At 44.6% G+C, this 14066-nt stretch overlaps 1 protein-coding gene across 2 annotated transcripts in view; it reads right to left on the bottom strand.

The window, feature by feature from the left end:
- Positions 1-14066, bottom strand: part of LOC109853621 — a 96526-nt gene that overhangs the window by 31148 nt on the left and 51312 nt on the right. The window lies entirely within an intron of this gene.

Raw genomic sequence — 14066 nt, 5'->3', positions numbered from 1 at the left:
GCGCAAGTGCGTTTGTCAAATGTTTTACTTTATAAATAAAAAAGTTGAAAATTTCTAATAATTGCAAGTTAAAAAGTATCAATTCTTATGCAAAAAAGTAATCTCTCTTTTTCTTCAAAATTTCATTGAAAAATATTAAGTGGTTCAAAAGTTATAACAGTTTTTCTAAAATATCGCAATTATCCGAAATTTCACGAATTTTCCCCGGTTCCGCGTAAAGTCTGCTCCAAAAGAACCCGGCGTCAAGGTGTTAAAGACATGTGATACACGCATTTTAACTTTAACAATTTATTCTAATAAATCCGCGAAAGCCACTATAGTGGCGCATAATGCCTAAGAGATTAACGTAACCCGAGTCGAGTCGCAGACCTGGTTTAGACAGCACGTTGTTGGAAACCACACGAGTTGGAAACAATACATTTTTCGCTTGTTGCCTTCAGAGAAGATGGTGTAACATGTGTTGACAACACTTGTTACCGATAATTTTGTGCCTAAAACGCAGGTTCGAGAGCTGTTTTCTAATGGAAAAAATGTGTTGCGCATTTTTGCGGCACGTGTCCGCGCGATGGCGTATAAGAACAAAAAAGATCCGGTAACACAATACAACGAGTTTACCATTATAGTTATTTTTCGCTTTGTTTGCAAGAAAACGTAAAGATTTCTTTCGCAGGACGTGGTCCTCCTGGCGCGACTGATGACCCTACGGGCGCACTGATCTGGCGTCAGTGGTAATTTTCTCAAAGTCCAGAATTTATTTGACAAGGGTACACGATCTTTTTCACTTTTACTTTCTCGAGAAATGAGAGACAAAATTCCATTAAAGATTAAAGACACAAAAGAGATAATTATCCCTAAAATCATACAAGCGTGTGTCAAACTGTACCTTCGAACATGTTATGCGTCTCTGGGCCAATCTGTGAAATAAATTTTACAGTATCTATGCAGGCTGGAGATAAAGTTTCCGACGTGGACAACACGTGAGTCGTGGCACGGAGTTTTTCACGCGTCGCGAGGCACGAGAAAGAAATAAACGTCAGGCAGAAGTTTCTTCGCTCGTTTATGAGATATTACTCGTGTAAAATCCTTTAAAGAGGCACGGAAGAGACACATTGTACGTAGCGGCATTTTGCCATTTCGCCTGTTTTACATTTTTTACATCTGTGGTAGCGTCTTTGTCGAGAATTCAATCGACGCTCGAATGTCTGTGTTTCTAGGAATAATATAAGGCCGATACGAGCCAATCCCAGGATATTGAGCGGGAACTTGAACGTGCATACATATATGTATACATCTATAACAAGTATTACTTGTAAATTTTTACAAGTAAGTTTTTTGAATTGAAAATTCAATTCTTAAATGTCTGTGTTTCTTGTTCAGTTTTTTCAACGTCACGTTTTGACTTCAATCGCGTCAATTTCTCGGACACTTTTATGCAAAACTTTGTAAAAATTAACACTACAAAAAAATTGTTGAAATTTTTGTTTCATCAACAAAACGTTTTGTTGATGAAACAAAAAATAAGTTTAGCAAATTGTTCTTGCTATTTTAAAGGCAAATCTTTTTTCTCGTGTACAAATTTGCAAGAAAAAAAAAGAATCGACGGATGATACCCGCGCACTTCGATCCACTTCTCTCGGATCGCGTTACAGATCTCGGTCGCGCGCGAGAGTTAAACGCCGGGGCAAACATATCGCGTAGATTTAAACGTCGGTCTCGGATTGCAGTTTCCCGGCACTTGTGGTAGCGGAGCGTTCAATCGTTTTTCACATCGATATAAACGTGTCTATCGACGCCAATTAACTGAGCGTATACGGCCTAGTACTTGACCTCCCGTCGTGTTCGGATATTGCATCGCAAACGTGAAACGTTTGCACGACAGCGATGACCGATATATACGGCGTCGTGGCGCATGTAGTCAGTCGTCGTCGAGATTGATTGAGACGCCTTAACGCGCGCACGGACGTGGCACTTCACGCTCGCTTTGTGCGCGCTCTATCTCTTTCGTAAGAAACTTATCAAAAAGTGTCTTTCAAACAGCCACGTCTGAGGCGAGAAAATCGCGCTGGTCAATACATCACGATGTCGACGCGGTGTTTTGTACGCGCGTCGGCTTACCGGGTTAACGCCGCTGTGCCAAGTTGGTCTTTGATCGCGCGAGTTTATCTCTCGTGCGCGCGCGCGCGCTCATAGACCAGCGATCGTTTTCATTGACTGTGGCTCGAAACGAGCGTATCTGATGGGACCAGCGCCATTACGCTCGCCGTTCGCGATCCAAGAGACGTGTGTCAGCAACACGTGTGTGCGCACACACGCCCGCGATTCACGCCCGTATACGTTCCTCTTCTGCTCGGCGCAAAAATAGAAATAACACGGTGCTTAGCACGAGAGAGCATGTCTGGCATGCGCGAGGCGGTGCTATCGATACCTGACAGCTGACCCTGCGGGGTCAGCGCGAGTAGGCGCGAGGAGTAATTCTCTCAGAACGGAAAAGGAAGTCGTGACTCGGTCTCTTTTCGATACCTCTCTCGATCCCCGTCCCTTTGCTCGCTTTTCGTCGCGCGACTTGTGCGCGCGTCGAGATCGATCTCGCGCGATAATTCTCTCTCGCCATCTCCGCTCGCGTTCTCTCCAAGCGGTTTAATAAACGTTGAACGCATATATACAGTTGTGGTAGTTTTTCCAGAAAAAGATGCAAAATAACATTTAATTAAAATAATTGCACGCGCATATGCTAATTCCGCGAGCGTGCGAGAGCGAGGAATTGTAATTACGGTTGTTATCTCGCGAAAGAGGAAAGAGAGACAAAGAGAGAGAGAGAGAGAAAAAGAGCAGCGCGCAATTTCGAAGGATTTTAATTACGATCGTTGCGAATCGTGGCAAAAAAAGACGTGGTGGCATGCTGCGTGTCGCTCGCTATACAGAGTCGTCGCTTTCTTCCTTCCTAACGCGATACTCTTGCTCGAGATTGCGTTAATTGCTGCTCGCCGCGCTCTCGAGTTTTTCAGTTCATTTCACTAAGAAGCTTAGCGCGCGCGCGCGAGATAAGCGTCCGCGCGCTCGACTGACAGTTCTCGTCGACACCTGTCAGAGCGAGACAAGCCACTCCGGACCAGGTGTAATCCCGAAAGCAGGACCCACGTCGACGGTGCCATTAAAATGATGGGCATGTCCGCGCTGATGCAACGTTTTCCCGTTCACGAGTCATTCAGTCCGGTCGTCGTTAATCTTGCGTGGGGTCCGTCTGCTCGTCCGTCTTGCTCGGAAACGTATAAACGAGGGTGGCCCCGGCGCGATTTTGGTAGCAACCGGACGCTCGGACCGGCGTCGCTCGAAGAAACCATTAAACACGATAACTGGGTGTCTTCTTTCCTCGCTCAAAGATTGGGATCTAACTACCGCATTCTGTGTGAGAATGTAACGTTTCTCTTCGTCTTTCTTACGCCGCGTCGTGCGCGCGCAGGTGCATCACGCGCTGAGGTTTCTTCGTGACGTCCTCATTTGTCTCGTGTGAAAGAAACTCGAGACGAACGGAGCTCACGCTTCTCTTTCTCTCTCTCTCTCTCTCTCTCGTGTAGTAATGTCTTTTAAATCTTTTAATTTGTTTAATTACGCGACAATCGTGTTTGTTAACCCGAGAACGGTCATCTCGGGTGTTCTTTTACATACTAGAAAAACTCGAAAAAACTGTCACAATAAGCTGCTTAATTATTTCCTTTAGTTTTTTTTTATTTTATTTTCTCTTAGATTTCTTCTTATTTTTGTCAGAAAATATTAATCGAATCTATATTTTATAGCGTAACCAGATCTTAATTAATTGTAGAACGATCAATAATTTACAACATGTGATGAATAACAATGACTTCAACTGTAAAAAAAAAAAACTTAACCTAACCAGGCAATTGTTTGCGAAACGAAATGGAGAGACTATTCTCGGGTTAATTCTGTCTTCGAAATTCCGCTTCACACACACACAAAGTCACGTTCCCATGTATTTATTACACATGTTAATCATCCAGAGGGAGGGAAACGCCAAGGCGCGGTCCGCGTTTCAGCTGTGACCGAAAATATGACACACGCGTGACTCAAGCGCGTTGGTGTCGCGGCGGTCTCTTTTCGGTGCTAAACGCGGTGCTATCCCGCCCGCGAGACCAAACCGAGAGAACATCCAGGTGATGCATCATTCGAATTTTGCTACAGCGTGTTACAGGTCTCGTTTTGTCATCAGCATTTGCATTGTTTTTTATTTACGTCGGCGCGTTCAATCAGTCGAGTCTCGATTCGGCTTGTGCGTGCGCGAATTTTCGGCGTCGTCGCCACGCCCGTCTCTTGAGTCCGTCGTTCGTTGCGCAGACGTGAACGTCCTCCGAAAACGAGACGGGCAAAACAATGGCGAAGAGAAATACGTTTTCTCTTGTTGCCGGCTATATAACTCTCTTGGCAAAGAGCGAGACTGCGACCCTTTTTCGCGCCGGCTGTTGCCCTCGTCAAAGTTTGTCCAATATCGCCCATCTTCTTCGTTTGTCATTCTCAAAGAAAAGCACAAAATCTTCACTTACACGCCGTACCTCTAAAACAATTCGTGAACAATGTCGTTGATCTGTTAACGAAATCTCATAGTTTTTAGTCTGTCTATTTGCATAGTTTGTACGTGAAAAATGTTTTAGCTATAATTCTCTGAAGTCACTAGATACGGTTTTGTGTCTCGCTTTTCTCTCTTTGAACATTTGATGACGGTTCGGAAAAAGGTTCGTGTATTAAAAAAAAAAAAAAAAAAAAAAAAAAAAAAAAAAAAAAAAAATGAAAGAAAGAAAAGAAAAAGCCACCTCGAATCTGTGCGGCACTTCGACCGCTTTTGCGATAACTAATGGTACGGACACATAACTGGTCGACTGGTGGTATCGAAGGATTCAGGTCACCTTTTTAAGGTTCAAACGCGTCTTGCGTTGCGTTCACTTTGAGTTCGTCGACTGAACGAAAAAGACGCTCTTCTTTAGTAGAAAAATTAATTTGTGTGTTGTTTTTAATTAATTAGAAAAGAAACTTCTGAAAAAAAAACAGAGATTCAAAATTAAAACACGCCTGATAGAAATCTAATGTGGTTTCTCCGAGGTTTAAATCAAATCATTTGTGCAATATACAAATTGTACAATATACATATATCTACATTGTTGCTAAATTAAATATATAATAACAAACAGTTTCTTGCAAATTCTTTTCGTTAAAGTTTGTTTTATTTGAATAAAATCGTCACATGCCACAAATGACGTGGCGTTCAACGTGTTAAATCTGTAATTTACCGGTAATTTATAAAATGAAAAAAAATGAGAAAAAACTTCTTTCAATCTCGTGTGAATTCATTTCAATTTATTGCGATCATCATCAGTCAAGTCTATGAAAAGTAAAAAATACATTATGTGTCCATGTTTTACAAAACACATTACGGACACCGTAGCGCGTTAAGATTTATTTTAATCTTAGATTTTAATTAACAGCACAGGCTCGTCAAGATTAGTTTTTTTTTTTTTTTTTTTTTTTAACTGACGCGTCAAGACGCTAATTGTAATTCAACGAACATGATAACACGCGATTCTCTTGACAACGCGTTTGCAAGCTCGCTCGCGCACATTAATTTACGCGAAATCGCGAAAAGGGGAGATAAAAGCGAGTCCTGAAAACGCAATCTCCGACGACGCTTGCTCGACGCGACACGCGGCGGCACATCCGGCAAATGTGTGCAATCCCCGCTCTTTTATGTCGTAGATTCCACGAAGACCTCTATCTAATGCACAATTCACACCTTTCACCAAGGTGTTCAACAACTTACGAATAGAATGACGAGGCAGCATCATTCACTGCGCTGGCTCGTTACGACGGCAATTCAAAAACGCGCTCCGGTCTGCCGCTCCAAGTTTCGAAACTAAAACTAACTCTATAGTCTAGTTACTCATTAGAGAATCGCCGCCCCGAACTGTCTTCCGAGAGCGATAATTTTATCACTCCATTGCGCAACATTCATTCTGCCGACCCTTCATTCTATTTCCATTTACATATTTTTATTTTTATTGCGCCACCAAGGGAGGAGAAAGCTCGTAAAACAAAGCGCGCGTTGCGCACGCAAATGGAATTCGAACATGAAACACGCACCGCGCTTTCATGTATAATGTATATTACCGCGGCGCTTCATTTGTTATTCATGTTCGTCTTTCTTCCGGAATGTCAAGCGCGCGCGACATCGCGATGATGACGAGAAGGATCGTTTCGTGGGGGAGACACCCTCTTTTGCGGTCCCGAATATTTTCTGTTGAGCGACGTTTCCAGGAAGAAACGCGCACTAACGTGGGATTATTCTCGTGGTATAAAAATGCACGCGCGGTCTTCCCTGCCTGCACTTTCGGCAAACCCGGTACTTTTACTCCTGCGCGCGAGCGCCGCGTTGCGCTCGACCGAGCGCGCGAATTGTGTGCGAGAGGGGAACGCTCGGTCTCGCGCTAACGTTATTACAAACGTCGTGAAATGCGAGGGGTCGTCTTAGCCGGGGACCGCTTCTTTAATTTCGAGTGCGCCGGCCGTCACTTAGGTGCCTCTTAACAACCGTTCCGTTCAAAATTTCTTTGCCAAACGCAGAAAGGGCGGGGTTTCAATTTCGAACGAAAGCCGCGATCGATGCGAGAGCGTCGCTTCGACGATTGCAAAAAAAAAAAAACAGAAAAAAAAAGAGATTCCTCGCGCGTGTAAATTGATATTTCACGCGTTTCAAAATCCACATTAAACCGCGCGGGATCTACAACGTAGATTTGTCATCCAAGAAGAAAATTCTAATCTCTATAGTCGGTCCCGACGTCTTTCGACACGCTGCTTTTCGTGTATTATCCGCTCGTAAAAAAAGAGACGCGCGATAGTCATCCATCAAATGAATCGTTCCAGAAAACTTAACGATCGGTTGTTAACCCAGTTGCTTCTCTTCATACGCCCCCCCCCCTCCCCGATTATGCTGGACCTGGACGCGCGCGCGCTGAGAGAACTTGCTTGGACCGGAGAAATCCCATAAATCAGCGTATTTCGGTATCGCGGAAGCCGCGTTATTTATATACAACCTAAGTTCGCGCGCGTTGCACACTTTGTGCTCGCGCATCAACGCTTCGCGCGGCTCGCGAGGTGTCTGCGACGAGTATTTGATACCCGGCCAAGTGTGGCTCGACTGACTGTGACAGGAAACTGACTCACTTGGGGGGATTAACTTAGAAGTGTATTACTGACCGAAAGAGTCTGTCTGCGAGAAAGAGAAGATTTGTGCAAACGATTCGTTTTGAGAAGATGTACACGTTACGAAAGACCGAGCGATAAGAGCGCGCGATTTTATCTCTCCCGTCGACGGGGGGAAGAGGTCGGCGCGAAATAATAATAGAGAGAAAATTGGAGCATGGCGTCGCGACGACAATCTTTGCGAATATCTTCTCAGCGTTCTTCTGAGTGATGCGAGGCGGAAGGGTCGTCTTTATTTTCGTACATTGAGACCGAGAAAAGTCTCTTTTGTGAGACTCCCCGTGTCTCTAAACTTACGGGATGTGTTTTGATGTCGCTCTCTCTCTCTCTCTCTCTGGGCGCCTCAAACTCTCCGAGTTTGAGAGAAGTAAATAGAAGCTGTATTTTTGATCTCGAGAAAAACCGGGTTTCGTGTTACAGATTTTATGTTATCCTTTCAATTGTGCGTTAAAAATATATTTAAAAACTTGTTATAAAATACATGTTCTATGGAATACAGTCTATCAAAAAATCAAATGAATTTGCGATCTGTTTATTGTTCTCCGCGAAATAATTAAATTGCACTCTCTGTGCAACGTCCTCGGAAACTACTTTTATCGATAAATTTTGACGCTGTCCGATTACTTCGATCGCGGGATTTAATCTTCCAATCGCGACGTGAATATCGGCTCGACGTAATAAATCCGCAGGCACTTCGCGCCTCGGAGATTTGTTCTCGATAACTTATATATATATATATATTGTATATATGTATATTATACGTGGAAGATAAGTTTTCTCTCGCGGCGCGTGCGCGCGCGCTGTCAAGAAGTGTCTGCGCGCGGGATATTAATTCCTCCGATAATATTGGCAACGCGAGACACACACGCCCCGTGGAATTTATACGCGACGTGGAATATATTCAGCGCGATGTCGTAACGGAGATCGGAATTGCGCGCATTCCCCGTCTTATCGGCATTTGTATCGCGAGATAAAAAAGGCGGACATATCGGATTTAAATTTATCGCGTTTTATCCCCCGGCTGTGTGTATGACCTCTCTTTGCGGTTCCCAAACTTGTACATTTATCACAATCAGCACGACTGACTGGTCAAATCAAAAGCGTGGGCGCGCGAAACAGCGATATATCGAGCGATCTCTCTCGCGAGATAAGGAAACGCGGAGGAAAGTCTCTTGCAAGCCGCGCGCTCGGTAATTAAACGTTTTTTCGCGCTTTACACAATTCCGCGGTCGCTCGCCGTCATATTTCATCGCTTTTTACAATTTGCCTCAATTATACGCGCGCTCTATCGTTCTTTCAATTTGTTCAACACACATCGGCGCGCGAATTAAATACCACCGGTGTGTGCGCGCGCGCGCTCGCAAGGAATGTGTCTCGCGCGAGAGCGATACGATTGCGCGCGCGCGCTAGCTGCGGAAAACACGACTTTACGACTCCATCAGGTCTTCTCGCGCGGTCTTCTTTGCCCGAACACGGAACGTAGCAACGAACGCGTTTTTGCGCAATTAAGGACGAGAGATGGGCTTGACGACAACGTGCTTCTCTTCCCGTTCCTTCCGTTCGAGACGCCGACAATCCGTCGAGACGCTCTCTCGGTCTCTCGCGAATGAAGCGGATATTTTCGTGCTCGCGTTGATTTCGCAACCGCGTATCCCCTCCCGGCTATAAATTCATCCCGTCGTCTGTTGTCACTCGCCACTCTGGGTTCACTGCACTATTTTTCGTCGCCCATAAAAGCGACTTTTTTCGCATGTCTCACATCTGTCCTCGAGTGAGCAACAGACACTCCCGACTTTTACGGTCGCAAGTGACTCGATAGCGTGCGTGAGGAGACACTCGTCGATTGATCGCCGTTTCCGAACGCAGAAACAAGACGAGATAGAATAAAATTCTTGTGTCGCGCTCGGATAAATTAAAATCGTTTAATTTTGTTTACAAACTCTGCAATTACTTTTTAGCGCAAATTGCGTTTCGAAAAAAATAAATAAAATACATGCGCTGGTATACGATTGCGCATCTGTAACAAGCGCGTTTCAACCCACTACTGTTCCCACAACAGAGGCGGCTAAGAACTTATGCTAATGTTAAATGCGCGGGGTACTAAAACTGGTACGAGAGATTGCGGCGAGTTGCAAATTACATTCGCGGCGTTCTTGCACCTCGGCATCGGCAATTACGGCGGGCGCTTATTGGAAGTTTATATCGCGCCGATTTTTCTGCGCTAAGGGTATCGTTAAGACCCTCACCTGTGGAAGTCGAAGAGGCGCGACTTGAAACGGTTGCGAAATATGAAGATTATTTTGTTGAGAGAATTTCAAATATTATTTCTCTCTCCCGATATGTTGCGTTTTATATAAAATTGTCAAGTTATTTTTATTTGCAATTTTAATTTCGATCGTAAAAATTTCAACTCAAATCACACGAGAGATTGTTGAAGCTCGCGAGGCTTTGATTGAAGGTCATTATTTTTGAATCGCAATATTTCGTCACATTTCTCCCTCTCTTGTAACGGGCCAACGTCCGCTCGTGCGATTTCTTACGATCGTTTCACAGTGTAATTTTTACGAGGAAGAAATTAGTATGGGCTGTGGCGACTGTTAAAGACCCCCTTAAACGCCTTCGAACCGATGATCGATGGCGATTGACCGCAACCCTCTCTTCGTCGTCGTCCTCTTAGGGCTTTATACGTGGCCATTGTTGCTTGACGGGCGCGAGAGAGGTAACTTAAAGACGAGACTAATTGTCCGTCGTAAAATGGCGGTCGCACATCACTGCGTATAAATTCGATAAGCGTTTCGAGAGACAAACGTTTGTTTCTCTTCCACCAACAATCTTTGTCGCGTTATTTAATTCGCAATTGAGTTGCAAATTCGCGACTACGTAGATATCTCAACTCAACAAGATAAAATCTTGTTAACGGAATTATTTATTGCGCGTATCCAGTCCGGAAATCAAAGTTTGCAAAAGCAAACAACGCGACATCTTGAAAATAAATTTGCCTTGGAACGATTGTCGATCTCGCAGCCGAGATCAACAGTATGCGCAAGATCAGACAGCGCACACATAATTCAACAAATTTATTATATGATACGTCTGTTTTATCAAAGGCGAGATCTCTGGATGTTGGAGAGATGCGCGCGTAATCTCGGCGCTGATTACCGAAGTGATTTAAGCGTACCGAGAGATAAATCTCAAGAACCGAAGAATGTCGAACCCGTCGCGCTCTTGTAAAACCATATTTTACTTTACGACGAGATAAGATACTCACAGAGACCACAATTGATTTTTCCCCGTTTTTGTCTCGTTCGTAAATCTCCGATTTGGAGCACAATCGTCCGCTGTCTTTTGCCAGGCAGCGAGTCCGCCTCCCTATTTTTTGTCAAACGTCAAAAAAATCGCCCGGCGATAAAAGATGATTAACATTCAGTCGACTGCGCGTTAGACGGGAGCTTGTCTCGCGGCTCCGTCGATATAAATGAGGCGCATTTATCGCCGGGATTAATTGATTCATTAAGTGCTGTAGAAGCGCGTGCGCGCAGAGGATTCGAATTCCACGCGGGTCGTTGAAACGTAATATAGTGACGCGTAGAGTTCGATGATTCACTAGTCGCGCAATCGCCACGAAATCGCATCGTCAATCGATAATACGTACGCGTATAAAAAAAAAAAAAAAAAAAAAAAAGAAAACACGGATCGCGCGCAGTCGCCACGAACCGCAAATTAACTCTCGCAACAACTTAATGCGGAAATAATGAGCGTGCGGCGCGCATTAATATATTCGCAAATCACCAGGTTTCTCAGAGAAAGCCCGAAGAAATCCCGTGCTCGCAATTAATCGAGAAGCGGGATCAGAAGAGGTCAGTTATTCTCTCGCGAGCCTCTTGTGTTCACTTTCGATTTTCCTGTGCAATTCGTCGATTCGCGCACCGGTTATTAATCGCTGCTCGCACCGCGCGGTTGCGACACCCGCCGCGTCGCAAGAAATAAGTAGATTAATCGACCGAGAGTGTGAAAGAAACAGATTAATCGACCGAGTTTGTGTTTCGCGCGAATTTTGCCGCACCGTCGATTTTAAGAATTTCCGCAACACTTTGTCGCTCTTATCGCGCCAATAATCGATGGATTTTTCACCGGACGGCATTCGGGGTTTTTTTTTTTTTTTTCCCGTTAAGTGAAACGCGGTTAAATTATTAATTACCTGTCCCCCTCCGCAACTCGTTTGACTTGGCAGACAGACTGCTGACTTACGGCGCACCCCCCGTGCGCGCGATTACGACATTACGTATTCATTACGCGGAGATAATAATAATAATAATAATAATACACTCGCGGTGGGACTCGATAGTAATTGCGACGAAAGCTTCGGCAAGCAATTAATTTGACGTGGCTGGGCGATAAGTGTAATGAGGGAGGAACGGATTCGTTTATATTTGCTTTTAATTGCATATTTGTGACGCGAATGCCTGACAGTCACCGTACCGCGAAATAACGTTGGCATACGCGCCGAGCGATTCGTGTTTGAAATTGAATTCGCGAAAAAGCGAATTGCACTTATTACAACGTCGGAGAGAGAGAGAGAGAGAGAGAAAAAAAAAAAGCTAGCAGCAACTATTTAAAAGTAATTAAAATTGTTAGCAGCGTTTGTGCAACCTTTCAATTTTGAACGTAATCAATTAAATTGTGTTAACACATTTGTGTTTCATGAAGTTTAAATCCGCACGTGAAGTTGTGTATGTGTGTGTGTGCGCGCGCGCGTGTTCTGCGGTGTTCAGTTTCTGCGCGCGTACTTTTTTTTTCCCGCGGTTTAAATCGAAATTGGGTTAGGTCAATCCGGAGAGAAGAGAACGATGATGGTACGTGGCGAGGTGGAAGCCGATTGCGGAGGGTCCGTAATATCGCGGCGATGAAAACGCCCGCTGCAAAGTATCGGGTTGCGAGAGGAGAGCGCCCGGGACTTAACCCGTAAACGCGACCAGTTGCAACAATCAGCGACTACCGGTTCGCCAAATGAAGGTCTAAGGCCTGAGAGCGCGCCCTTTGTCGGCACTCGGGCACTCCTCACGTGCATGCGCGAATTTCAACCGCAACGCAAAAAAAAAAAACAAAAAAAAAGAACAAAATTTCTCCTTCGAAACATCCCGCTGCGAATTATATATTGGATTGTAACCGAAATAAAATTTCGGCCTCCGAATAAACAATTACGGTTCCTCGCGGTCGTCATTACACACAGCGGGAATCGCGGGGCGAACGTCGCTCGTATCGAAGACGACAATCGCGACCGAGAATAAATGACGGGAGATCATCTAATAATTTCCAAGAAGCTCGTTGTCGTGTATAATCGCGCGTGCAAGAGCTGTCTTGTTAAAGCGACACAGAGGACCACCGACCACGAAGGCGCGTGTCATCCGTCAAATTACGGCGGTTGACATTCTCGACAAACTCGTGTTCGAAAGTCGATCAAAGCAACAAGTTACGACAAAACATATCTGCGATCGTGTCGTTTATTTATTTTGACTGACACCATTGGCGGCATTTGGAAAACCGATATTGTCGAACCGAGTGTCCTGTTTCTCTCTCGCTCACAGACAAACGTTTCACAATTTAAAAAATTTTTTTCTAACACGTTACTCGAAATATTCTTCGAGGAATAATTCGTCGCGACGAAAGCAAACAAAGTCTCGCCGCGACAGATAAGTTATTAGCGAGACGCGCATCTCGCGAAAACTCGGGAATAATTTTTTCTTACGGTTTTAAGTGCTTTCGGTCACCTGTGCGGTATTTTTGACCATGTGACACACATTATTGCTCGGGAATATCGTTTGTACGTTTATACTGTTGACACTTAACCGGATTACGACGAGACTCGCTTAAAATAATTCAATTAGCCAATGGACGACGTCGAGTCGTCTCATAAACGCCACTTGTTTCGCCGCGGACGGTAAACGCGTCCGCTTCGAAATCGCGGACCGCGATTATTTCTCTACGTGGATTTAGATTCGAACGGTTAGATACGCGAGACACATTTCGCATCTCATTTCCAACTTCGCGATAACATGCCGCCGCGGTTGTACAAGGACAAAAAGAAAAAAACACGCCATTTATTGCGCGCGCGTATAAAGTATCGTGTCGCATAACGTATCTGGCATCGAAGTGGTCGGAAAGGAATTCTCCCGATTCCGCGGCTCGATATCGCGCTCGAGCGACGATCTGTAAATCATGCCCGCATATTGTTGGCTCTTCCCGGGACATCACCGCTAATAAATTGTATGCAATACAGTTTACTCGATTAATGGTACTTTCACCCGTCAGATAAAGTCTTCCTCTTTTACGTCGCCGAGTTCATCTCGTTTTGCGCGCGATGTATGTACGCGTCTTTCTCTCTTTCTCTCTCTCTCTATCTCTCTGTCGGCGATTTATCGGACATGCGCGCGGTAGGCATGCCCGCATTCGCCAGAGCGGTTTTAATCGTTCAATCGATCCGGTTCGCGCGTCGCGCCGTTAATTCGCTTTAATACATTATCCCCGGCAAATTATATGCGTCGCGACCAATACCCAATTATTGCGAACTCGCATGCCTACGACGCGTTACGCGAACGGAAAGCACGCGGAAAATTTGTTGCATGTCGGACAAATTCGTGTGTCGATTTTTTTTCATATTTGATTGTGAATTATTGATGTAATCACTTCTCTTCTCTCTAACAATTTGAAGAGATAATTTTGTAGATTTTATTCAAAGCAAGGTTTTTGTGATATACGTTGTATAACATATTGTGTAATATATATGGTATATATGTGTATAATAC

The sequence above is a fragment of the Pseudomyrmex gracilis genome, unplaced genomic scaffold (genome assembly GCF_002006095.1).
Source record: "Pseudomyrmex gracilis isolate BER0280 unplaced genomic scaffold, ASM200609v1 scaffold_51, whole genome shotgun sequence".
NCBI lineage: Eukaryota > Metazoa > Arthropoda > Insecta > Hymenoptera > Formicidae > Pseudomyrmex > Pseudomyrmex gracilis.
This window is presented reverse-complemented; position numbering and strand designations above follow the sequence as displayed.